Source organism: Corvus moneduloides, chromosome 3 (genome assembly GCF_009650955.1).
Source record: "Corvus moneduloides isolate bCorMon1 chromosome 3, bCorMon1.pri, whole genome shotgun sequence".
In the NCBI taxonomy this organism is placed as follows: domain Eukaryota; kingdom Metazoa; phylum Chordata; class Aves; order Passeriformes; family Corvidae; genus Corvus; species Corvus moneduloides.
Window position 1 is genome coordinate 55822550 of NC_045478.1, and position 25418 is coordinate 55847967.

At 40.4% G+C, this 25418-nt stretch overlaps 1 long non-coding RNA gene across 3 annotated transcripts in view; it reads right to left on the minus strand.

Annotated features, from left to right (window-relative positions):
• Positions 1-25418, minus strand: part of LOC116440664 — a 96532-nt gene that overhangs the window by 46255 nt on the left and 24859 nt on the right. The window contains exon 3 of one of the 3 annotated variants that reach the window (XR_004238724.1): positions 1003-7423. The exons of the other annotated variants lie outside the window; for them this stretch is intronic. This is a non-coding gene — a long non-coding RNA (uncharacterized LOC116440664). Of the gene's footprint in view, positions 1-1002; positions 7424-25418 lie in introns of those variants that run through there. 3 annotated transcript variants of the gene reach the window in all.

The following is a 25418-nucleotide window of genomic DNA, read 5'->3' on the forward strand; positions in this document are numbered from 1 at the left end:
TACTCCTTGGCTTATTGCTACTCCTGCAATGCAATACTGTGGTGTTGTATAGAAAGGAAAATGTGATGGACTTGTTGACTTGTAAACTCCAGCAATTTGGCTTCTAATATCAAAAAGATATGATCAGTAAAAACAGAACTTTTCAAAGCTTTTGAAGAGCATCAGAGTGAGTTGATGGAAAGCAGGAAACATCCATTTCCTATCATATGTTTCTTCCAGTTTCCAAAACGTATATAATTATGGTCAATCCTGTTTAAATTATGCTCTGGAAAAAAAAACATTTAAATAGTAGAAGATTCCACTGAATTAGGAAAAGCTTATAGCTGTAAGAGAGAGGATGCTGTGTCCAGTTGCCTAAAAATGTGGTTGAAGTCCACACTGACCTTGCTGAAAGGATAAGAAACCTGTGCTATCCCTGCTAGGTGGTATTTGCATACATCTGGTCCAGGATTTATTTACTGGGGAAGCTAGAGGAGTAAAGAAGTAGGGGAGTAACAGTGGCTAAGCTAAAATATTTAAGATGGTGAAAGCATATAACCAGCCTCTCTGGCACCTCTGTGACATAAGGAGGGGCCCATTTCATACCTGTTTGACTAGAAAAATCCATGGGATTGTCCCCTTTCTGGTCCTTCCAAATATTTTTAAGAAATGTGAATGGAAAATCATGTTTTTCAAATGTTTCTGGTTTTTATTTCTTCGTGAAATGTTCTGCCATTTCTCCACCCATTCTCTTCTGAAGGAACAGGGATTTCTGAACCCTTCTCTCCTGTTAGCATTAAGAGGGTGAAAAGCCCAGGTGGTAGCATTTTCATTAGTAGGCTTACATCAAATAGCCAGTCTTGTTCTGGCTATATTTAAACAAAGAAATGTAGAAATTATTGCTTCAGCTGTTTTCAGACCTACGTGTTAAGTAGATGTAGCAGAGCAGTAGAGAGAAGACTCTCAGCTGGACGCAAAAAATATGACACTGATTATGTGGATGATTATGATTAAATTTATTGTTCATACAATATCTAAATAAATATTGCCAATGAAGTACATGATATAAGCAGGTTTACCTAGTACTGTAGAGGTGTACAGTTTTTGGCCTTACAGAGTGCACAGGTGCAAAGCACAAAGCACCTATGAAGCTACTTCAGGATTTTACCCCTGTCTGTGACCTTCGCACTTTCACCCATCCAAAAGTGAGTGTTCCCAGTCTGGGCTGGATGCACCCTGCAGGTGTCTGGGGAACACTGCGGGGTGTGCATGTGTGAGCCCACCCAGAAGCTTCCTGCAGTCTTGGGAGACCAGTTGGCCCAGCTGGCCCAGCCTGCATCAGCATTGTACACCCTCTTTGCAGGCCAAGTCAATCACAATCATCACAGCTCCCCAGCTCTGGAATGCATTCATAATGTGAGCATCCAGACAGTTCTTCCTGCAATTCCCACCTGGTGGTCTTATGTTAGGACAAATCTCATTGTCCAGCAGGGACAACTGAAAGGTAGAAGGGGGGTGTGTGCGTGTGTGCGCGCGCTGAGGATGCATGTGAAGACTCACTATCTTTTGTTGTGGCCACAGCAGAGCATAAGGAATAAACCAGTTTCAAAGACAATCAATTTACCTGAGTCCCAATAATAGATTCCTGTAGGACTGTCACATTTTCAAAGATAAATAGAAATCTTTCTTTCCTTTCTGACAGGGCCTGGGATTTTCAGTCTCAAGAGTCCAAAGCATTGGACTTTACTGGGGCTTCAAATTTTCACCTGTTTACATACAAACTACATCTGAGTGAAGGAAAGTGGATGGGGGTGGATGAGAATTGAGGCATGGGAATACTTAAATGTTCCTTGTTCTCTCCAGGCAGAGATGAGCATGATGAGGAGACTCATGTTAGCTGTTTGTTGACTCTGTGCTCTTCTATTCCCAGGCTTATGCAGAGTTTGGAAACATATAATTTATATACTATACAGGTTGTACCTGTGGTAGTCCAGGTCTGGGCAGTGACAGTCAGAGATTATGATGATTGATGACATTTGATGACTATGGGATCTTTGGGTGAAATGATTTGCTCTTAGTCTAAATAAATCTCTCACAGCAAGGTCTTTGGGAGAGCGTGGGAGTGGGAGATGAGCTGTATTTTGTCGTACTGCTCAGCCCGCTGTATGTGAGGTATTTTGGTGGGGTTTTGCCTGAGGAAAAGTGGTGCCATTCCTGCCACACTGGTGCAGAGAAGCTCTTGGATATATCAGGCTTTTGTTTGGCTACCTTTAAGTTTTTGGATAAAACTCATTGATTTTGGCTAATAATGTACATAAGCAGAGGCTGGCTTTTTGTGCTGGGTTGGATTGGTGCTATAAGGAGCACTAAATTATTTTTATTCCTTCTCTTCCTCCTTTTTAAAAATGGCCAATATTGTATTTTTAAATAAAAAATAGAGCACAAAGGAAACAATGGCAAGAGGAAAAAGGAAACTGGTCCCAGTGCTAAAACCTTGGTTTGAGTTGTGGATATAATGACGAGATGCATTGCCTTTCCTAGCTCTGTAGATTAATGATTGATTTACCAGGAAATGTGCTGTTATTACAAATGTGGGGCCTAATCTGGATTTTGTTGCTTGGGAGTTGCCTGGGTGGGGAAGGAAAGTGGGATCCAGCCTTTATTTTTACTCCTTTTCTTAGCCTTGGGAATGTACATGTTCAAAAAACATCTGTCTTGCTCCTTCTGCACAGTCTGCTCATCGCTGCCATTTGCTGAAGCAGACCAAACACTCTTGGCACAGGGGAGCCCAGACTGCAGACTTACTCTGCCCTGTCAGGCAGTAGCTACATTTTAGAAGGAAACCGCAGTACAAAAGTGGGATCTCAGGTTCCATGCAGTGTATGCAAAGCAGTTTCATTTAAAATGTCACGTTTACCTTGGCAGAGCCACTCTTTAGTAGGGATTAAGGCTGCAAAAACCACTGAATCATACTCTCTGTTTCTACATGTGTGCCAGGTCACAAAAATAAATTGTAATGTTGGCCCTCATCCGTCATCACATAACGCTCTGGCATACTTTTTCATTCCCTGAATATGAGTGGAATGAGAAGGTTACTTGGAAAGTCATCTGTCTGAGAAGCTGTCCTGTTATAATTAGCGGGCAATCTTGAATTTCATCTCTGGAAGATTATGAAGTGAAGAGGCGGGGGAGCGGGATGTATATGGTAGGTTACCAGGGCCTCTGGTAAGCCAATCTGACCATGATTCAAAGGGCTGAAGTAAAATAAAATTGGGGAAATCAGATGATGTTATTTTTTTTAAACAAAAAGGTGTAAAGATGACCTCAAGCAGCCAAATCTGGATCTAGATATAAGCTTAAATTTCAAGCAATTCTAAACTTCAGGGATATTTAGAGGTGGGAGTTTGGTTTGGCTCACATCTGGTACCAAAGATTCAATTTTCTGTCTAAAGGCTTCTTAGAGTGAAAGAAAGGCAGCTCAAGGTGGAGCCACAGAATAAGGGAAAATAGCAGACGACTGGATGGGGGTTGTAGCTGTCAATTAATCACACAAAGTTAGCAACGATGACCTTGCAAGTTATCTGCAGTTATGTCCTTCCTCTTCACATCTGTTCTACAAGCTAAGGGCTGTTGTCTTTAGCCCTGCTTCTATCACACCCCCTGCAAGTTTTGTACAGTCTGATTTGGCCAAATTTTTCAGAGACCTGCAACAGTCAACCTAAATCACCCTGGTGCTGTAGTAAGTCAAGAAGGACCTTTTTTCATACATTTAGGTTTCTTTCAAATATGTGGAGGACATTATCCTTTCAACAGCTTTCAGACAGACTGCTTGAAGAAACATTGTACTTCAAGCTTTTGTGATAAATATGTTCTCTCTCTTCCCCTAGTCAGGAAATGTGTTACCATTTTTCCAACGGCTGTAATGTGGGATATTAGATGCTCTGAGAGGAAAATAAATGCCTAAGGCTTCCTTCCTCTGGCACTTCATTAATGCCAAGAAGGAGGCTGGGTAGTGTTGCTTTAATTAACAGGCTTTTGTTAAAATAAGTGGTTGGAGCTACCTGATTGCAGTTTTACCCAGCAAAAGAAACACAAAAATTACTTCCCAGAACAGAACATTGCCTTTAGCAAGAGCAATGCTTATAATGTATTTGGCCATATGTGTCATGCTGCACAATTTTATTCTTGACTCCTGCTGGGGACTGACTTAGGCCTTGAAACTTGGTGACTTGGCATCACTGACTTTTTTGTCTCCTCTCTAAACCTCTGTGTGGTGCGGACTTTTGTTGGACAGATTTATTTAGATATTTTTTGTGAGTCTACAAATTAAAATATTTTTTATGGTGCTCTTAATTTTTCATTCCTTGCCCAGTTCTATCTGAACTGCTTTCCTTTTGTGTTTGCTATCAGTCTTTGCTCATATGAGGTAACCCTGACTATCACAGTGTTTGGTCACTGACAGGGGAGTAGCAGTCTATGTGAATATTATGTTTCATCTTGGATAATACCCACAGAATTTCACAGGTGTCTGGTGATGTGTAGATGAGCATGACTTGGCTGCATGGCAGGAATTTCTTTACCCATTGCCATGGGGACTATTGTCAATGTGCACACAAAGGCATTGCTTCATGTGTTGAGTCTATGTCTCTCTGTAGGGTACTTCTATAGCACATTGTTCCATGAGAGAACTTTATCCTGAACGCTGGCAGCGATGCCTGGGTTGCTTCCTGAAGTATGAAGCTGTTTCCCCTCTTTTAAAATTTTTACTATCATTATTGCTGGTTTTTTAATTTATGTAATTCTGGTTTGAGTTCCCGTGAGCTCTTCCCCAACATTGTTTCAGTTTGTTCTGCAAGCACATATTAGGCAGTAAATTACAAAAGAACTGTTTCTAAATGGAGAACATTTTGAACAAAAGAAGAAAACTGTAATTATTCCAATGAGGATTTGAGCAAGCCATCAGAATTAACAGTGCTGCTTTTCCAAATGTGCCACTGTTTTGATTAGCTTATGTGCTTATACAATCCCTGCCGTGGCAGTGACCGTAACTGAATGCCTGTAACCGCAGGCAGAAAGCTATTAGAGCCCATCCACAAAAAAGCAGCTATTTCAGTTTTCTTCTCATCAAAAGCCTACAGTGCTGAAGTGATGCCAGCTAAGCATTTGTTTCTGTGAGATTTTTATCTCTTTATACCATTCAAAATACTTTTATTTTGCAGAATGGTTTAAACTTGATCTATTAATGTTTATATAAAGTGCATTCTTCAACACGTTCTTTGGGCAGTGTCAGAAAACACTCCTTAAAGCAGAAAAAACAATCCTAAATTTGCTGGCCACTTGAGGGAGGTGGTGTGTTGTCTGGATGGTGGAATTGAAACCAGTGTTGTGACTAGCTTGCAGTAGAAATATCAAAGTTTTAAGTCTTTTGTAGGCAAAAGGGGATACTGGACTTCAGCAGTGGCTGCTTTTCCCCAGAAAGCCATTCCCCATGCAATCTGTGATAATTCATTTATGACTATTCCTGCTTTCTGAAGGGCATACTGTTTAATACCGAATACTTTATTCATACTAAGTCCGACCAAGTAAATGTCTTTGTTCTCATCAGAAACAAATTAGAAAAAGCCAGCAGCAGAAAATGTGAGATTTCAGTAGCTGTTCAACATATTTTTCAGAATAAGGATGTTTACTGACTGGCCTGAACTCAAGTAAAATTATGAATGCAAAAGATCTTGATTCCCCTGAATGAGTTATGTGCAATACTTGGAGACCCGACCTTTTATCCCTTCCTCTGTCTCCCCTTCCGTCCCACGGATGTTTGGCCTGGCGGTGCTGCAGAACTGCGGAGGTAAAGACAATACAAATGTGACATGACATTTTCCTGTCTGAAGGGCTTGGAGGTGAGCCTAGAGTTCTGGAGAAACCAGGAACAGAGCATTTCAGAACCTAGTGTCTGATGTGGAGTTCAGGCCTAACTCCTCAAATGAAAATGAGAAAACCAAAAAAAGCTATGCAAAATGAGCAGCCCAGTGCCCTTTGGGGCACTGCATACGGCAGAGCAGCGGAGTAGGGAGGAATGGTTGAAGCTCTGCTCATTCTGCATGTCCTCACCAAGAGTGGCTGGCCTCGTGTCTTCTGAAGAAGGTATTCCAAAGTCTAGAGTAAAAGTTATCCTAGAAAATAGAGCTGGAGTGGATTGAGAAGTGGAGACACCAAAACTGGCTAAAGCAGAACAGCAGGTGTTATTTTCTGAGTGGAACAGAAGCTGCTGCATGTCTTTTCTTGTGTTTATAAGTCCTAGCTTAGTGTTTGGCCTGTCCAGAGCAGGATGACGTGGCTAATTTATACTCAGCCAGCAGTGCTTTATAATCCCAGGATCCTCTTCTGTCTTTGTCCACTCAACCAGTTGTTCCCCATCGAGCATCTGAGAAGCTGATTCCTCCTGGCCAAATGTAGAACTCTGTGTTCTTCTTTCTTGAATACCATCCTGGTTTTTTTTCATGCAACATCAGTTTTCAGGATCATTTTGGGCTTTTCAGCACGTCTGAAGCTCCACCCTTCCTATTGTCTGCAGATTTAATAAGGACTTTCTGTTTTCCATCACCTAGACCGTTCATGAAAATACACTCGCTGAAGGAGATTTCCCCCAAACCCTGATTAAGAGAGAACAGCTAAAATCTAAAACATATCCGATTGTTCTCATAAAGCTTTATGACTGCCGGCTGTAACTCAAGATATTCAGCATTTAATGTAAGCATTATAAATAGCTGAACTTTCTGAAATATGTAGCATCATCTCTTCGAGGGTGTTGCAAACATGGGTAAAGACCAAGTAAGTCTCTCTAACCGTGAATCCTGTTTTCTAATAAGGTGAACTGTCCCTTATAGATCACCAGACTTCCTACCTTCCTACCTTCCTACCCTCAATTTAAAAATCTGTGCTCAGTAGTTTGAGCTCTGAGGAAGGCCTCTGTCTCTTTCTGTTTATCTGCTACTACTCTGGCCTCAAACAGAGTTTGAACCCCCCCAAAAAAATAACTGCATGAGTTTGCATATGACTAAGAAGCTGAAGTCTGCTGGAAAGCAAGGGCTCCGAGTGACGATTTTGACACAAATAATGTTCAGCCTCTGTATTAAGAACAACATGTTGACGAAGTGTCAGAAACAATATCCTGTAGCTAAGTAAGTTACAATAGTTGTCTTTTCCTCACCAATGAAATAAATTTTATCCTACACACTTACATCATGTTGACTGCTAATTTTGACAAAATCTCTGCTGTCCTACATTTAGCTGGAAGTATTTTAAGAAGCCACAAAGCCTCCCTCCCGTTTATTATCCTCTTTTGCTTTTTTCTTTGCATCCTGTCTACTTGACTGATATTTTCTTCCATGTGAACTCTTCTACCACGGGCTTGTAGAAGGCTGTTTTGAGTTCCTAAAATGCAATTCTGAAAGTAATGAGAAGGGATTGTTATTTTCATATGAAGGAGACAGTAGAAGTTAGATGATGGCAATGAAAAAAAGCAAAGCAAACCAAAATGTTTGATGATCTTCATACAAAAAAACCCCAACAAAACAGGAGCTAATACGACTGTTTAAAATATGCACAATATATATTACTTTTCAGTTTTGATCAAGACTTACAAAAAAAGTTAAAAGATAGAGATGAAATACAAGTAAGTAGCTTGTAAATGACAACTGCACATGCATACTCCCATGCACAGTGTTTTTAGGATTCGGTTCTGATTTGTCAAATACACCACTTTTTGTTAACCCTTAATTATTGTGTTTCTTTACTGTTGTAGTATTTCCAAGTGATTGCTACTTTCATTGCTGCTGAATTTATCTCTCAGGGATTTCTTGGGATTTGGTTTAGAAAACCAAAGTGTCTGACCTCACTAACTACTTAGGAAACAACTACCTTTTACCATTCCTGGTAGATCTAATGCTTAAATGATGTACCTCTTTAAGTTAGAAGATGTTTTTTGGTTGTGGAAGTCCTTCGGTAGGTATTAATAGGGCACCAATTAAAATGTTTAGGATCTGGTTTTAACTACATTAATTTTTATTGCATTAAAACCAGGACAACATCAGAAGGTTGCACCTATGGAAGGTGAAGGCTTTAGGTGGCTTAGACCTTAATTAAAAAAACCACCAGCACAACCACCTTAGTCAAGGAATTCTGTTGTAAATTCGTCTGGGAGTGGCAAGGTATTTTATTATCCCCTCTTTGGATTAGCTTGTTCCTTTGTTATTCATTGCTGGTGATTAAAAGAAAAGTTATATTCACATCTACCCAAGCTAGTAGAGGGAAAACAGACACAGCAAAAGACTTCCGCTATGAGCCCCAGTGTGGGGAGATTGGTTACGCCGAACGCAGGCAGGAGCACGAGCTGTTAAAATGCACTGCAGTGCACACTCTGTTTTCAGGGCTGATTGATGACATTTCCATATATAGTTAGGAATAAAACATTGCTTTTGAAAATAGAATTAAAACTTTCCCTTTTTAGGAGCGAGCACCACTTTGGCAACACAACTAGCCCCAAGTACATTAGTTCTTTTGGTCAAAACATTAACAGGGTACTTTGTTAACAAAATGTTCAGGTCATGATGAGTTCAAAACATGAACTGTGAGGCTTTTTATGAGCTAAATGTTTCCAAATAGCACTCTAAATTGAAAGTGCTGAAATTAAAGCTTTTCTCTGTAAACAGGGTGTTGCTGAGCTGAGTATATGTTGCTTTTTCAATTACTCAGCATAAGGTGATGGGTCTGCAATGACATCTGTTCGCTGAGCAAAGACAGATGTCACCAGAAACATCTGGATGGTAGGAACACTTCAAGGAAAAGATTATAAAGATGCGTTTCCACTGCCACTTTCTGTCCCTCTTTCCAACTTGGCAAATAATTGCCAGTTTTCCAAAATGAAAACTTTGAGCAACAGCTTACTGTCTCAATTGTAGACGTGAATCTGATATTCTGGTCCAGTTAGCAAAATAACAACTTCCCCCTTGTCTTTGTACTACTGGATTCAGGTCTAGATTTGCAAATGCCCATGGACGTACATTCCCAGCAGGATGGGCTATCGGTGGGTGGAAGATCACCAGCTGAGCTGAAGGTGGGTAGTACTGGCTACCCCGTGACATTCCCACAAAACACGAAATATGATTTTGAATGTTGTTTTAATGTGGAAATTATTTCACTTTGTTGCCAAATTTTTTAGTGACACATTTTGCAGTATGGAGAAGGTAGATCATAATTAAAATTTGAAGGACCTTTACAGGTTGGAGAGATGGGCAGAAAAGAACTGTCTGAAATTCAACAAGGGCAAATGCAGGGTCCTGCACCTGGGGAGGAATAACCTCAGATACCAGTACAGGCTGGGGACAAAACTGCTGGAAAGCAGCTCTGTGGGGAGGACCTGGGGATCTTAAAGGAAAACAAACGGTACATGAGCCAGCCCTGTTCCCATGTGGCCAAGAAGGCCAATGGTATGGTATCCTAGGGTGCATTAAGCAGAGAATTCCCAGCAGGTTGAGGGAGGTGATCCTGCCCCTTTACTCAGCCCTGGTGAGGCCAGATCTGGAGTGTTGTGTGTAGTTTGGGTCTTCTCAGTACAAGAGAGACATAGGACTCCTGGAGCAGGTCCAGTGGAGGGCTACAAAGGTAATTAAGGTACTGGAGAATCTCTCTTATGGGAGAAGGCTGAGGCAGCTGGGCCTATTCAGGCTGAGGAAGAGATGACTGAGAGGATACCTCATCAACATCTACAAGTGTCTCAAGGGAGGCTGTTAAGAAGATGGAGCCAGGCTCCTCTTGGTGGTGCTAAGCAATAGGAGAGAGACAATGGGCAGAAACCGATGCACATGAAGTTCCACTTGAATATGAGGAAGAACTTCCTCACTGTGCAGTGACTGAGCACTGGAACAAATTGCCCAGAGGTTGTCTGTGGTGTGTCCCTCACAGGAGATATGAAAGAAGGGTCTGGACACAATCCTGTGCCATGTGCTCTAGGATGACCCTGCTTGAGCAGGGAGCTTGGAGCAGATCACCCACTGTGGTCCCTTCCAACCTGACCCACTCTAGGATTCTGTGAAAATATACATAATATCTGCAGGAGTACAAGATAGTCCTTATATAACTAAATCCACCGATTACTCCTCATAAGAACACAAGTGGCAGCAACAGTTCAAGGTATCCTTGTGAGATAATTTTGAAAAGACATGGCTGAAAACATCTGAATTTTGAATAGAGAGAAACAGAAACAAATGCAACGTCCTAAGCTCTGTAGGCCATGCTATTGACTTACAGGTTTAAACTTTTATATTTTTCAAATTCTGTACAGCTTAGTGTGTGACTCTGAAGTTTCTTGTAGCCTGTTAACTTCTGCTCTCTCGTGCTAGGTAGACATAACAAAGCCTCTCCAGGCCTGCTCTCCAAGGACACTCAGACCATACTAGGCCCAAACACTATGAACCAAAAAGCCTCTAAATGGGGGCAAGCTGAGGGGAATTACATCATTAACTGAAGCTTTAATTGGAGAATTAACCCTGATATGCAAATGAACCGAACCTATAAAAGTGTGAAGAACTCGTGACTTGTCGTCCATCTTGGGGTGCATCTGGCTCCCCAGGGTGTACCTTTGAAGGCCCTTCAAATAAATACCTACCTTTATTCCCTTATTCTTGTCTAGCCTGTGCTTCTAGGAGGGCTCTCAAGGTATCACTATCATCTATTCCAGACATTTCCAAAATTGCATGCAAATCTCTGCAAGCTTTAGCTAACCAAAAACATTCCAGGTTTTGTTTCGTTGTATGAAATGACTCAAAACATGGGGAATGCTTATCCAAATGTTTTTATGCACATTTTTCCACAACCTTGAATGAAGCATGGCAATTTTAATGCTGAATACCCCAGAACTGCTGCTTGTATCCTGAAATGCTATATTATTATATAGGTGCCTCTAATTTGCTTTGGAGGAGAAAATTGGGAGGAAAGCTGTTGAAATAAAGCTCATTGAACCAGAACTGAGCTGTAGGTTTTGCCTGTCAGGCCATCCGTGGCTTCACAGCAGAAATTACAAGAGACTTCAGCATCATGGTCTTAATAGACAGGATCACAGATCTGGAGATTATGATGGGTTTTGTCATAAATGGTGAGGGTGAAGATTGCATGACATATAATTTATGCAAGACAATGTTTTGAAGAATAAAATATTAAGTGGCAGTGCTGAGAGGAGTTTTTTTAACAACATATACTTTATGATATAATCTAGAGAGTTCCGTACTTAGTGTTTATTCTGCATTTAATCCATTATGTTCTAAGAATATAATGTTAGTGATAGAAAAATCTGTTCTTGTGACTCAAATGCAATGACAGTGCAAAAATGAGCAGAAAATAAATGTTTTCCACAGTATTTTTGTGATCTCCTGAATTAAAAGTGATGCTCACACTAGTATATAGAATAAAAAACTACATTAAATCAAGGTAGTATCAAATACAATTTTAAATTTATTGCAAAAACTGTGACAGTGGTTCAAATAACCTAAAATTAGATCTAGCTATAGTAGAAGTATAATTCCATCCTGTCCTAATTCCTATGTACAAAATTATGTATTTCATGGTGGATCTCATTTAATTTGAAAAAAATATTGTGACATGGCATACTAATTTAAAAAAAAAAAAAAAAAGCCTAGACAAAAGGGGGGATCTAATGAATCACTGGCAGAGTCATGCACAATGGAAGTGCCACCACAGATAGGAGGTTATTCTTTGGGGCCTCCATTTTTAACTACTACTTCAGTACACTATTTTGAGAAATTTAAAAAGGCAAAAGGGAAGAACTACCTTTGGAATATACACCTGAATATAGCCAGGGGTGCAGCCCTTTAGCTCAAACAGGTACAACTCCTCTCATAAGAGACATAGCTGTAGGTATATATTTCTATCTATCTATCTATCTATCTATCTACCTATCTCCATGCTGATACAGCCAAGATATCAGTGAATGTGTTAGCTGTATGTGTGGGTCATGGCCAACTCACCATAGAAATACTGAGGAGAATTCCTGTGTCAGTAAAATCTACAGTAGCCTGATGCAGGTGGCTCCTCTATGACTTAGTGCAGAGTGGGAAATGTGAGTGATTGTCAACCTGTGGTAATATGGTGAAACAGAGGGATAAAATTATATGGATATGATGGAGCACTCTTTATACAGAATGAATGCTCAACATGGTTTTGGGATCTCGGGGATTAATTTCTGGTAGTCCAGTTCTCGGTGAAAATTCTTGTATTGCAGTTTGGGGCAGCAGAATAGCTACTGAACAGCATGCCAACTAGTGACAGATTGTCTAACCCGTGCTCACAAATTGGGTCATGCAAATCTGAGTCCAATATTACGAGAATAACTGAAGAGAAATAATGTAGTGAGATAACCTTAGCAATGACTACTGATGAAAGATGTATGAAATGGATAGACAATGTACTGGAGCAGTTGAGCAAAAAGTAGTTCCTACTGCAATTCAAACATAACGTTAAAACCCTGTGTTACAACCAAGAATACATGCCTCCAAATTAATGGATCTTAAAAACCTTTTTAAGAGGTTTTTAAGTACAGGTCTAAACTAATGAATTTACCATGCTTTAGGTCCTATTATCCCAGTTGCTTCAAAGCAGCGCAGGAAGAAACAGATGAAGTCTTTGCTTTCTCACACACTGGCCACAGACCACACATTCATCCTGTTTATGGGGTCTCAGCACAACATTTTCACAGTAATTTGTGTAGGAAAATGCCTTTTCACTGTAAAGGGAGAGATTTGCAAAACCTGTGACTTTTCTTGAGGACTGATAGACCAAGACTAGAAATGCCATCAAATTACTTTAGTTAGTAACAATATTTGATACTTGGTTTCACAAGAGCTGCAAAGAATTGAGATGAAGAAAACTTGATATGAAGAAACCAAGGTGCCCAGAACACAGCAGATTTGCACAACTTCCCACACCAAGTCCATGACAGGCTGAGGAAGAGAAATAAAGAATTCTTGGATGCTGTGGCTCTTGTTCCACACACTCAGCAACTGAGAAATTGAGCAAAAAAAAATCAAATTATTTCTTCCTTATTTGTCTAATGGGAGCCATCAATGAACACACTCAATGCTCTGCAGGCCCATGCCGGCTCTCTGCCAGCCTTTGCAAAGGCAGGGTATTTTCTCTTCAAAACCTTTTCCTGCAAAGCACAGATTGTGGCTGTCAACATCTCCATCTACAGCCTATCGAATATGAATTTTCAGCACATAAGGACTTCATTATGCACCACAGGCTTTGGTTTTCTACTCCCTCCACCCTTGCCCTCCTCAGTGGTAGCTGAAGTTCAGACTAGATCTGTCACTGGCAGGATCACCTGGACCGGAAAAGCAGAGGCAGGATTTCAATACACTCACTCCCTTGTTTGCCACCCCTCCATGCCTGCTCCCCACCAGTGGGACAGGGCTTCATTGCCCATGGCAGTGATTCAGCTTCCTCCTCCAGTTCCACTAAGGCTATGGCCAGTGAGAGTCAAGAGGAAATAAAAAAAAGAGGAGACACCCTCCTCTGACAAAAGGGCCTCTCAAGATGAACGGATCCTCTTTCAGAGCAGATGAGAAAAAATAAGAGGAGCTTCTGTATCAGTCAGCTCATCCTGGAGAGATGGAGAATGAAAGCAACCTTTGAAATAACGTGATGCAGGAGGTAGAGCTCATGGGGACACCTAGCACAGTCTGCACTCTCTCCTCATGGTGACATTGCTTGGAGGTGCCCTGAGGTACCCGGAGCTAGCTGGCCTCTGCCTGGCTGCAGCTTTGTTTGGCAGCAGCAGTGGGCAGAGGTGTGAAGAGTTCTCAGGAGAAAGGTGCAGCTCATTGCCCCACCACGCTGTACTTCTGATTTCCAGGTCATCTTGGGTGTGGAGCTTGGTTTCCCTAGACTCACATGCCATCACCAGAGAAACAGACAGCCTATTTCTGCTCCTTTTCCCCATTTCCTGTGCACTTGGGTTTCTGTCAGAATTGAAGCAAGTCTTCCTAACAGAAATATCCAAACCTGCCTCCAAGCAGCGGACTGGAAGGCTGCATTCCTCTATCTGCTGGGATTTTTCTTTTCTTTCCATGAGCTAACAGCTAAATCCCACAGCAAGGCATGAATAAACAAAAACTAGGAAGGATTAGGATGTACTATTTAGTGAATCATGACTAACATAGCCCTGTCTTGCTTCCTCTGAAAGCGTGCCACAGAAGTTCAACAAATATTATTGTGAAATGAACCACAAAGTCTTTACACACTTTAGAAATGGCATCTTCACCCATTTTCTCTGGCAAAAACCAAATGGATTTAGTTTCTAGTTGATGGGAAAATCTCTAAATTTAAAACACTTGATAATTGACAGAAGACTGGAGTTTTTCAATTCTTTTCCTGCCTCCTACACCCTTCCTGTATGGCAACTATAATTTAGCAGGAGATTCCAAAAGTCAGAGGGTTTTAATCAAGATGAGAGGCTACTTGCTTTGCTTTTTGCTAAGAAAACACTCAGCAATAACTCCTTCTGTGAAGTGAAATGTTTTGAAATATTATCAGGACATCCACCTCTTGTGAACATAATTGCTGTAGATGTCAGGGGGAATGGAGCATATATAAAGAGGTGTTTTCTGGTGCACAAGAATGGGGAAGGGAGAAATAATTTCTTGTAATGTGGTCTGTGGTATTGTGAGTGCTGGTATATGAGTGCCTATATGCGTATGATGTTCTTCTTAAACATAGATGTGTATAGTTTTGAGATGCTGGCCATAAGAAGGTTTGTTCTAAATAATAATTGTCTTAGTCACTAGCCTTAGGATAGATGAAAAGACCCATTTCCAAAAAAGGTCAGATAAAATGCTGGAAGATGAGGACAAGCTGCGGTTCTAAAACTGCTCATTGCAGTATTACTTGTAAATATTTGTTATAATACATTTAAAAAACCCACATCCCCCTAGGCAATACTGATAGATCCTCACCTATGTACATAAATATAAATAAAGACAGAAGGAAAGAAAGAGCAATCACACCTAGTATTAATGCAAATCTAATTCCTTTTAGTAATTTGAGTGCTATTATTCCATTCCTCTGGCAGCTATGGATAATTGTGAGCTCCATGAAAATCGATCACAGGTTTTTAGCATTTTAGAAACTATGTCTGTGAGTGTCATGGTCTTTCAATACTGGGGAAAAGGCCTAGGAATTTTGGGTTTGTTCAGATACTGCCTACACTGCAGATGAGTATTTTTCTTTCACACATGGGATCAATTCCTTTGTGCTAACAAGGATCCACCCACTCCCATTCCTTGTTCCCTGGCTTAGCATGTACCTCAAATCCTCACATGCGGTTCCTTGTGCCTGCAAGAACCAAATTTTGCAGAAGATAATCCTGAAGGATGGGGCAGGAAATGTGAGAAACTAGTGCTAAAAGTGGTGTAGAATGAAAGTTCTGGTTAAACCACCCATTCTCACTGGAGCTTTAACTCCTACAAATGTCAGAGCCTTACTCCAGACTTTTGTTTTCTCTTGGTTTGGAGGGGAGTTGTTGCCCTTTCTTTCCACGAAAGGTGTACAGTAACTACCTTCAAGCTCCATTTAACAGTAGCCCTTTTACTATGCTAAGGAAAATTATTCCCTGTTCACAGCTTAAGAGAACCAGGGGACATTTTTTTGTTCTGATGACTCTGTTTTAAGTGAAAACACAATAAAAGACTGAAACAGATGGCAATTTATTTGTATCTAAAGTTTGCATGTGTGTTCCATGACATTTTTATAAGACTTTAAAGATTCCTCTTTTTCTGTCATCATTAGTCTGAAATTGCTTTTTCCAATAAAATTAATCTGCTTGACTGCCAGTGATGTTGCAGTCTCAGAAGACGGCTGGCCTTTCTTCATAGTTTTGTGGTGCCAACAGGGTTGCTGTCTCTGTATTTTTTTTAAGACTCCTGTAAACTTTGATATTCAAGGGTTAGACCTATCTGCATGCAGCACTCAACACAGATTCATACAGTGGCTTGATGAAGCTTTTATCTTCCCCTCTTTTCCTTGTGCCTGGAACACAGAGCAGACACTGCTGGAAAGCTCTTTGCATACTCACTTTTTTAAAGAAATATTTAATATTTGAGCCTGACTTTCACCAAGAAAAGCAGTTCTGAGTCTTTCTTACTAAATCAAATCTTTCCATGTGGCTACTAAGTCCAGATTTTATTAAAATTTCCATAGTTTCCTCTATATAGAAGTGAGACTTATTGATCTATATTTCCCCAAATCATTCCTGATAGCTTAAAAATGGTATCACATTTGTTGCTTTCTCCTTCTTTAGGAATGAGAATGATTTTAAGTGACAGATTACACATAACATTTTCACATTGGCATGTGTGTTCTTTCAGAAAACCCATGCGAACACCATCTGGTCCTTCTGATTTCCTACTTCTCATTTTATAAATTTTATTCAAAAATCTCTTCTGACACTGCAATTTAAAACAACCCATCAGACTCAGCCCTTCATAAAGAAAAGCTGTGGTGGAAACCTCCCTTACTAAGTAAAGATTTAATTTAGTTTTTCTTTAATGATCTTATCTTTCTGGAAAACTTCTTTTACAGCTGAATCTGTTGACTCTACAGACTCTTTGCCACGCTTCTTGATTCTGATGCATTTGAAACCTTGTTAAGTTTTTATTTCATTCCTTCCTCTATTTAATAAGAATTCTTCATGTTTTGAAAGCTCCCATGAAACTTTAGAACTTGTGCTAAGTATGCAGCAAAACATTGCATTTATGACAAGAAAAGCTAAAAAAAAAGAACACGACAAAAAAAGAGAATATGCTAACGCCTTCTCTTCAAATGTAACTCGGTAGATTTTTTAAAAAAAGTGTTATAACTTACAAGGTATAATAACTCTACTGAGAAACTGCTAAAAATATTGATTCTTCACAAATATATTATTCACAAAAAATGGTATTATTTGTTCTCCTCTTGGCTAACAAAACCAAGGGATTACAGATATCACTGTGTGTCATGCTCCATAAATGAAAATGTTCCTTTCCATATGCACTGCACATTACATTAGTTTTGCAATTCATATATGAACTTTCTAGTTTGGCATAAGATCGCATATACACTCAGACACACAGGCAGAAAGCTCGAATATAAATACACAGCTTTGCCCCTTTCCAAATGCAAATGCTCAAGGCTCTTCCAGCATCCATTGCAGCCAGTTGCAAAAGTAAGTGTTCTAGTTCATGGAGCTCAATTTGTCATCAGGGAAAATACTGGAGACTGTCAATGGGTGAGTGCTGTTATGGGAAGCTAATCTGACTTGGACAGGAGAGAAACTGAATATTAGCTTTTTGGTGAGAGGGAAGAAAGAAAACATACAGTCTATGTTGTTCCACTGCAAGATCTTCCCCACTAAATCTGCTTTATCTCGGATGTACTTCTAGACCAAAAAGATGAACTGCCAGGAACTCTATTTGGAGGCCACATGCAGGCTCACAGGAGCTGGATCACAGCAGCTATATACACAGACAGAGATTTATGAGCCCTTGCCTCTGATTTTATTGATTTAGCAGGTTAAGAGCAACTCTGACAATGTTACTGACTGGAGTTCACATTTCCATCTTGCTTTGCAGCCTATAACCAGATATAGACTTACTGACAAAGGAGATACTAGCCAGTAGATTAAATGGTAAACACCAATTTAAATATCAATCACTCATAGAATGAGTTGCTCCCATGGGACTTAGGGATCAATTACAAGAGCAGATAAAAACACAGATACGGGGCTGCCTATGTGCTTCCTATGCTTCCTCAGACCATGCAGCTAAAAACAGCACCACACCTCACACCTCTGTGCCCTGCTCCAGCATTGTGGCTCTGCTCACAGCAAGTTGGTGTTTCTTAGACATATTTTTTTCTATGCCCACTACGGACATTTGGATTTAGTCCTTTTCAGTTGCACAACTACATTGCACAAATAATACACACACACACACACACACACACAGACACAGACATACAGACACACACACACAGAGACACAGACATAAAAACACCCAAACCCTGGCTACCTGAGTTTTTCAGTTATGGCTTTACTGAAAAATAGCTCCTGGATTTAATAAGGACCAATGTGTAAATTATAGAATCTAAATATTCTGTCAGTACTATGTCCAGGCACCACTGTGAAGTGAGCTTTCCTATGATATAAAGTTATTAACAGCTTTTGGCATAGAACTGGCTGTTCTGGTAATATCAAGGACTGATGTGGGTAGATCCACGAAGATGTCTCAGCCATAGTGTTTGCATATTTAATTTCAGTTTTCCAAAACCAGAAATGACATGTGTGAGATGCCTACATCTCACCAATCTCACTCCCTCTGCCCCTGCCATCATTCTCCATTTCCTTCTTTCACTTCAAACAGCCATAAATGAAACAATCCCTTCCTGGTTCAACACAAACATTTTTTTCTACCCTGGCCTTTCATATCTTATCCATCTAATCCCTCTCTGAGACAGATGTTGGAACAGAGCATTCCTTCATGAACATTCCCTAGACAGAAGAGAGAACTGCAAAGAAAATCACAAGCTAAAGAAAAACTTTTCATATTATATTTCATCTCTGGAAAAAAATATTTTTGCATGACAATGGTCCAGCATTACTTTTGCTTTCTGAGACTAATCAATTTGTGGAATAAAAAAGTCATGATTTTTGCTTGTAACAGTTAAAGTGTTAGGAAGGAAGTTGAAAACAAACACAAAAGAAGCCAGCTAGTATCCAACCAGTTATCTATCATAATCTCTAAACATTTCTAGTAGTCTCCTTGTTGAAGATAAAGTGAGTCCTGAAAAGATGTACTATGTTTTACCCAAGATTTTAATTTACCTATGCTTAACAAAATAACATGGATTTGAACCCTACTTACCAAGATGATCTAGGTCTGTATCAAAAGTCCTTTCTTTCCAATATTTATATTTCCAGTATTTATGTATATTACCACTATTTGTGTTATTTAGAGATTGTATAAATAATGATTTAAGGTTTTCTCCTGGCTCATTGATAAAAATTGTTTACATTACAGGGCCATGAACTGATTTCTGTGGCCAGGGACAGCTCTTGCTATTGCACTGCAGCAAGTGAAATAAATTTTGCTGTGCACTTCTGCATGTTCATAGGAATTCAGACCTGGGGAAATCAATTTGTTTTACCTATGCTGTAACACAGTAATGAAGATGCAAATAAGTTAAAAGGTCAATTTTATATTTAGAGTTGATCTTAGAAGGACAATCTTTTCAAAATTAATAACCATAATGAAAATTTCATCCACTCTAGGAAGAAGAGGCTTAGGAGAAGGCAGTCTAGTAGTCACACCAAGCACTTAGAACTTACGTCTGAAATTCAGAAGCCTCATTTCTACATTTATTAGGCACGTAATAAACATGCCTCATTCTCCAAAACAAAATCACCTGACTGGAGTCTTGGAGAAGAATGAATTTGATTAAAAAACCCTAAACCTGTGTGTTAACTTTGTTAGCTAAACCTATTTGTCCTACAAATTTCTAACAACTATTTCAGGGCAGTGTACTGTGAAAAGATGAAGCCCACAGACATCTACATTGTGAAAGGGGTATGGACATATAAATGCTGATAACTTACAGAATGTTTCCTTTTTTCTTTTCTGTTATTCTATGTAGCTGTGTAGTCTTGCCCTGTAATACACCAGCTTTTCTGAGACATCTGAACCCTCAACTCCCTTTTATTGTGTCCAGGTTTGAGATTTCATTTGAAGTCTTTTACCAAGTAATTAGTGCATTTAACTTGACCTGTATGTTTCCTATGCTGCAGTGGCTCAAACAAAATGTTCCATGGTACTAAATCAAATATCTCACCATGAAAATTATCTTAACCCTATAACTTTTATCAAAAAAACCCATAACCTTATTTTAAAGAGTCGTTTGAGATAGGCTCATGGGAAAAGGCTACAAAATAATTCCTTGGAAAGGTCATTTCATTTTTCTTAGGACTGAGGGTAGCTTGCCAGGCCTGTAGATACCTTGTCACCTTGTTTACCCTTTAGAGTAAGCCCATCAGATGGCACTGTTGCACACAAACTTTTAAATGTTCTCTCAGCCCATTTGAGCAAAATTCTAGCCCTGTAAGAAGAGGGTTTTGTTGATTCTTTTTCCCCCAGATCTATGCCCCCAGTGGGATCCATGAGATGCAGTCACTGCTCTTTTTGTTGGACTGTCTACCACAGAAAGTTTTTCGCCAGATAGAGCTACCTGACCTTGAGAATTGGGTGTAGGCATCTGAACAGTGATCCTTGAAAGGAAAGAAATTCCTGGAGTGGTGTGTAGGTGTATTATAAACCTAGATGCATTAAAACAGGACTGTGATACCACTGATGACAGTGGCAAGGTTGCACAGCCATTTTGAGAAGGGAAGTAATCCTCCCTTTCCTCACTTCTTCCTCTCCTGCATGCCATGTCAGTGGATCTCTGATATTCAGGTGGGCCAATCTGTTCTTTCCAACCTCTGGGGATACAGCCTCCCTGGGTCAAGGTGAGGGTCAGAGTCTTCATTCAAAACAAACATGGAATATTAGATGTAAGAATCACGGAAAGAAAAAGCAAGGTGCAGCTCAGGAAAAAGTCTGATTTGTTCTACATGCTTTCAGCCTTTCCCCTGTCTGCCTTAAACCAACTGATGTCATACATGCATTCATTCTGTAGTGTTCCTTATGGTTGCTTTGTTATTTAAGGGAAGAGGCATTAAAAATTGATTAAAAAGTGCTGTATTAGCCACTGAGGAACACATGTACAGCCGTATCTTTGCATATGCTCTTCAGAAATTTTATTATGTTAGAAATACAGCATCAAGTTAGTAAACAATCAATCTGACCAGAGCAGTTCTACTACCTGTTAGCAACATCTCCTCCTTAGACTGCCTGTCCTTGGTTTCTTCACCTCATGAAAGCAAACAGGCTTGAAATGTAACTAATGACTCCAAATGTCCCACAAATTGAGTTCCTTTCCTAATACAGAATCACAATGTTATGATTATAATAGAACATTCTCTGTGACAGATATTCAACATCTCGAGAAAAATCCCAATCATGCAAGTTCCTAAAACAAAACGGAGGAAATGATGTATGTGTGTGTGTATGCACGTGCACTGTGAGAATACAGATCATCTTTTGCCTGAACATTGTATTTTAAAATATCCATTATTTATTAATCCAATCGTAAGTTCAGTGATTTAGTTGTCTTTCTTATTTATTGCCAGGAAAAATGCTGTGCTAGTTGGAGAAAGCACAAGAAATAACCTTTACAGAAATTATTTTTCCAATCACATAAGACTTCAATATTCTTTAAGTGAAGGCCTCAACTAGTTTTGATGATGAATGTCAGAGAAATTAAAGTTGAAAATACTGGGTGAGTTCTTCAGCAGGCAGAGTAAGTGTAATTATATGAATATAAACTGGGAAAGAACTGCTTTGCAGAATATATGACATACATAAAAATAGGCTTAATTGAGTGCAGTGGGCCAGACAGTAATATTACCATGGGTTTCGATAAAACAGCAGTCAGACTCCTCCTAGTTTGACTTGCTTTAGTCTGACTTTAACCATCACCTTCATCCATTTGTTTCAAATGAATCAATTCTGGTTTACACCAGTGTGGCAGGAGGAACAGGTTCCTTGCTGTGGCCAAACACTTCAGCAAGTGAACTCAGTGATGGATCACAGAGTTATTCTTAAGCAAGAAGAGATTTATATACAATTTGTGGCCCATTTGTTTTGTCTGTAGTCTTGAATTTAAATTAATTCCACACTCCTTTTTGAAACACTCCTTGACCAAGAAGAGAAGTTCGAACTTCTAAATGATCCCATAGCTACCCAGTTCTGTGTGGGAATTGCATTACTCGGAGCACAAGGAAAATGATTTGCTGTATCTAATTCACTTTATTTCATCCCTGAGTTTAATAAGGATCTTTCCATATTGCCACTTTCACAGGCCGACATGAATGCTCTTTTTTCCATGATGCCTTCTTTGAAATAGAACCAGGCTCTGAAAAGTCCCCTTGGAAATGTGAATGTGTCTGTCCTGTGACATGCTTCATTGGGAAGGAGGAATGCCAGGGTGACTGATGGAGGGTTTGTGCCCTAAAGTAAAGGAACAGGCTTCCCGCAAAAGGGGACAGAAGAAAGGGCTTTCTTTTTCCATGTGTGGTCTGTTAGGAAAGGTTGGTTATAGTCTCACAGTAAACCTGGATCACCCTCTTCCCACCAGCCCTCAGGAGCCCACAAATCTCAAAACTGTGAATGCAGCAAATGAGTCACCACACATGAGTTAATGTTTCAGCAGTCTTGCAGATGAGCCCTGCAAGGACGTGAGCGCTGCTTGGGGCAGCCACAATGCAGGCGCCTCATAGGGTTCAGCTGAGCCCATGGTGTCCTGGCCCCAATACCAACCATTTTAAACTGACTGTGACCTGAAGATATGAGGTGCTCATTAGAGGCCTTAGTAGCCTAATATCATCAGTAGATTGAACCAAGCTGTTCTAGTCTTTGCCAGGACAAACATTAATAAAAGGGACCATGTCAATAAAACTTTCCAAGATGAACCCATAGAATGAGGCACTTATAGACTATTATAAACAATTTGCCCTTTGGTGGTTGTCCGTTATCAGGCCCAGTCAAAGCCTCGATAAGTCTTGCCTCTTTAGGAATCATTAATTTCCTTGGAAATTTAAACAGCTGTCACTTGTGATACTCTTCAGGTGTACATGTGGGAAAGATTAGCTAGTGTTTATAATCCAATCTGTTCATTAAGTGCCTGCCCATGTGGAACCTCCTTCACAAGTGAAGAGTCCGGCCTGCAAAGCTCCCACAGATAATTGGAGGCAGCCATGAATTATGCGAATGAGCTGTCGACAACAGGGATCGTGAGGCCTTACTGGTATCAGCTGGTCTCAGGACAACTTTTAATGATTCCTTGAAAACAAGATCTGGCCTCTCTGGGCCCATGTGCTTAGTTCCCATGAATGAGGAGAGCCAGGCTGATAGCTTGTGCTTTCTGCTTGGGCTGTTGTCCTTCCAGCTTGCTCCTGCTCTTCGAGATGGCATCTTTCCACAACACAGTGAAATGCCTCCTCCTGGAATCAGGGCCATATGAGGTCACCAACAGGCTTTAGTGGCCCCAGCTGGCCTCACTCAAGATGTTCACCCACACTTCCTCTGCCCAGGGGCTCTCTGTACAGTCATGAATGGGCACTCTGGCCTGTCCTGAGCTAGGTGTGACTATCTCTAGCCCTGCCTCCACAAAGGGCCTTGGTTCTACTCCATAGCTATCTGGAGTCCTTGGTGGATCCCTCAGTTGTATGTTGCAGCTTGTCTCCAGCTCTGCCTGCAGGTCCTTCTCCTTTTGCTCCTGACTGGAGTCCCTGGGTAGACCCCGGGCCCGGTTTACCCCTTATGTTAGGGGCTGTGAATGGCCCCTGCTACAGACCATGTGTTATTGTGCCCTGTGGGTGAGGGTATGATCTGTGCTGGAGTTGCCCTTGGCTGTTGATTTGTCCAACTCCATGGTACAATTCCTGGTTGTAATCCCATGATAGACACAAGCTCCAGGTTTTGTCTATGCTGCTTCATTGTGACCACTCTTTCTTCCTTGGGAGACAAAAGATGAGCATCTCCATCTTACACTCTAGTACTGAAAATGCTCCTGAAGCTGATGATTCTATGGCCATGGTTGCAGTCAAGGGGATGGGTGTCACTGGGTACTGCTGTTTTATGAAACAGTGTCATAGCTCAAGGAGTCAAGGACTTGCACAACCATGTCCTTAAGAACGCAAGTACTTTTAAACACCTACTTATTTCCATTCTTGCTTGTTGTGCAATTCCACTTGGGCAGCCAGATCAGACATCATCACAATAGTTGGCATGTGACCATTTAGCATGAGATCAGTGTTTCAGATGGCACATGGTTTTGCTAAAGACACAGGGAGCAGATGGCAAAATACAGCCTTTCCCACTAAAGCTACTAAGAGTGGAAGCTGCTAAATGCTTTGCAGAGGATGCAAGTCATTTTCTCAATTTACTCCTTCTTCATTATTCTAAAAAGATAATTATTATTTTTTCATTCTCCAGCCCTTTCTTGAAGTTCTTAACAGTCAGCTTGAATAAAATTATCCTAATTTTTCTTCTCTTTCGCTGCTTATCTTTAAACCATTGCCATCATAATGAAAAGAGAGAGACTGTATCTCATTTCAGGGTCCACCCAAGCCCGGTTTAGGCTGACTGCAAGAACTGCTGGGCCTTCAGCCAAGGTTTCTCATCTAGGCCAGGATGGAAGGTTTGGGTTTTGAGTGAGAGTTTTTGAAGGGATGGGTGGAGGTGCATGTCAATACTTCTAAAACTCATGCTCTGGCTTTGAAATACTTTTCTGGAGATAAACAGATCTTGCATATACCACACACCGATTCTGGAATTCATGCTACTGTCTGAGCTCCTTGACTAAGGATGATTTATCTTTGATATTCAGATGGGCTCCATTCTTATAGCAAAAGTCTGCTCTGACCCATCACATAGACCAGCACCATAAGTCTGTAAACTCTAAAGGCATGCCAATTATCAGACTGGCTCAGAAATGCTCAGTTGGAATAAATTAGTTTATTATTTTCTGTGAAGTTCATGTATTGAGGGAAATCAGTTTGCCACTGAAACATGAAACAGTGAACTCTGGGGTCTATCTTTGAAGAGAAGCCTAGGTTCTCTATGTCATTACACCTACTGGTTGATTTCAAACAATGGTTAGGTATTTATGTTTTAGAGCAAGGACAGGATTTGACTGAAGAACCAATGAGTGAATGAGGCAGGCTGCATATTGGACTACACTAAGAGCAGCATTGCTAGTTAATTAAGGAAAGTTAGAATTAAACTTTACTAGGTGCTTGGGAGGCCATACCTGAGATACAGCATCTCATTTTAGCCGCAGTTCAAGGAGGAGAAACTGGAGAGAGACTAGAGGGGCTACCAAACAAGTTAGGAACCCAGAACACATCTCCCTCTGAGGAGAGGTTGAGGGCGCTGGGCCTGTTTCTTCCTGACAAAGAAAAAGGGTGATTACTAACAACAGAAAAACAGTTACAAAGATGTCAGAGCCAAATATCTGTCTTTTGTGGTAAAGTATATAAGAAGGATCAGTGGGCACAAAATGGGGCTTGGGAGGAGATTAGGAAAAACATTTTGACTAGGAGGGTAGAATAGGGGAACAAGGTAGTGTGTTGAGAGCCAGATGCTTCCCACTGGTGCCCAGCAAAAGGACAAGAGGCAATAGGTGCAAACTGAAGTACAGGAAACTTAATTTAGACACAGAAAACCCTTTTTTATGGTAAG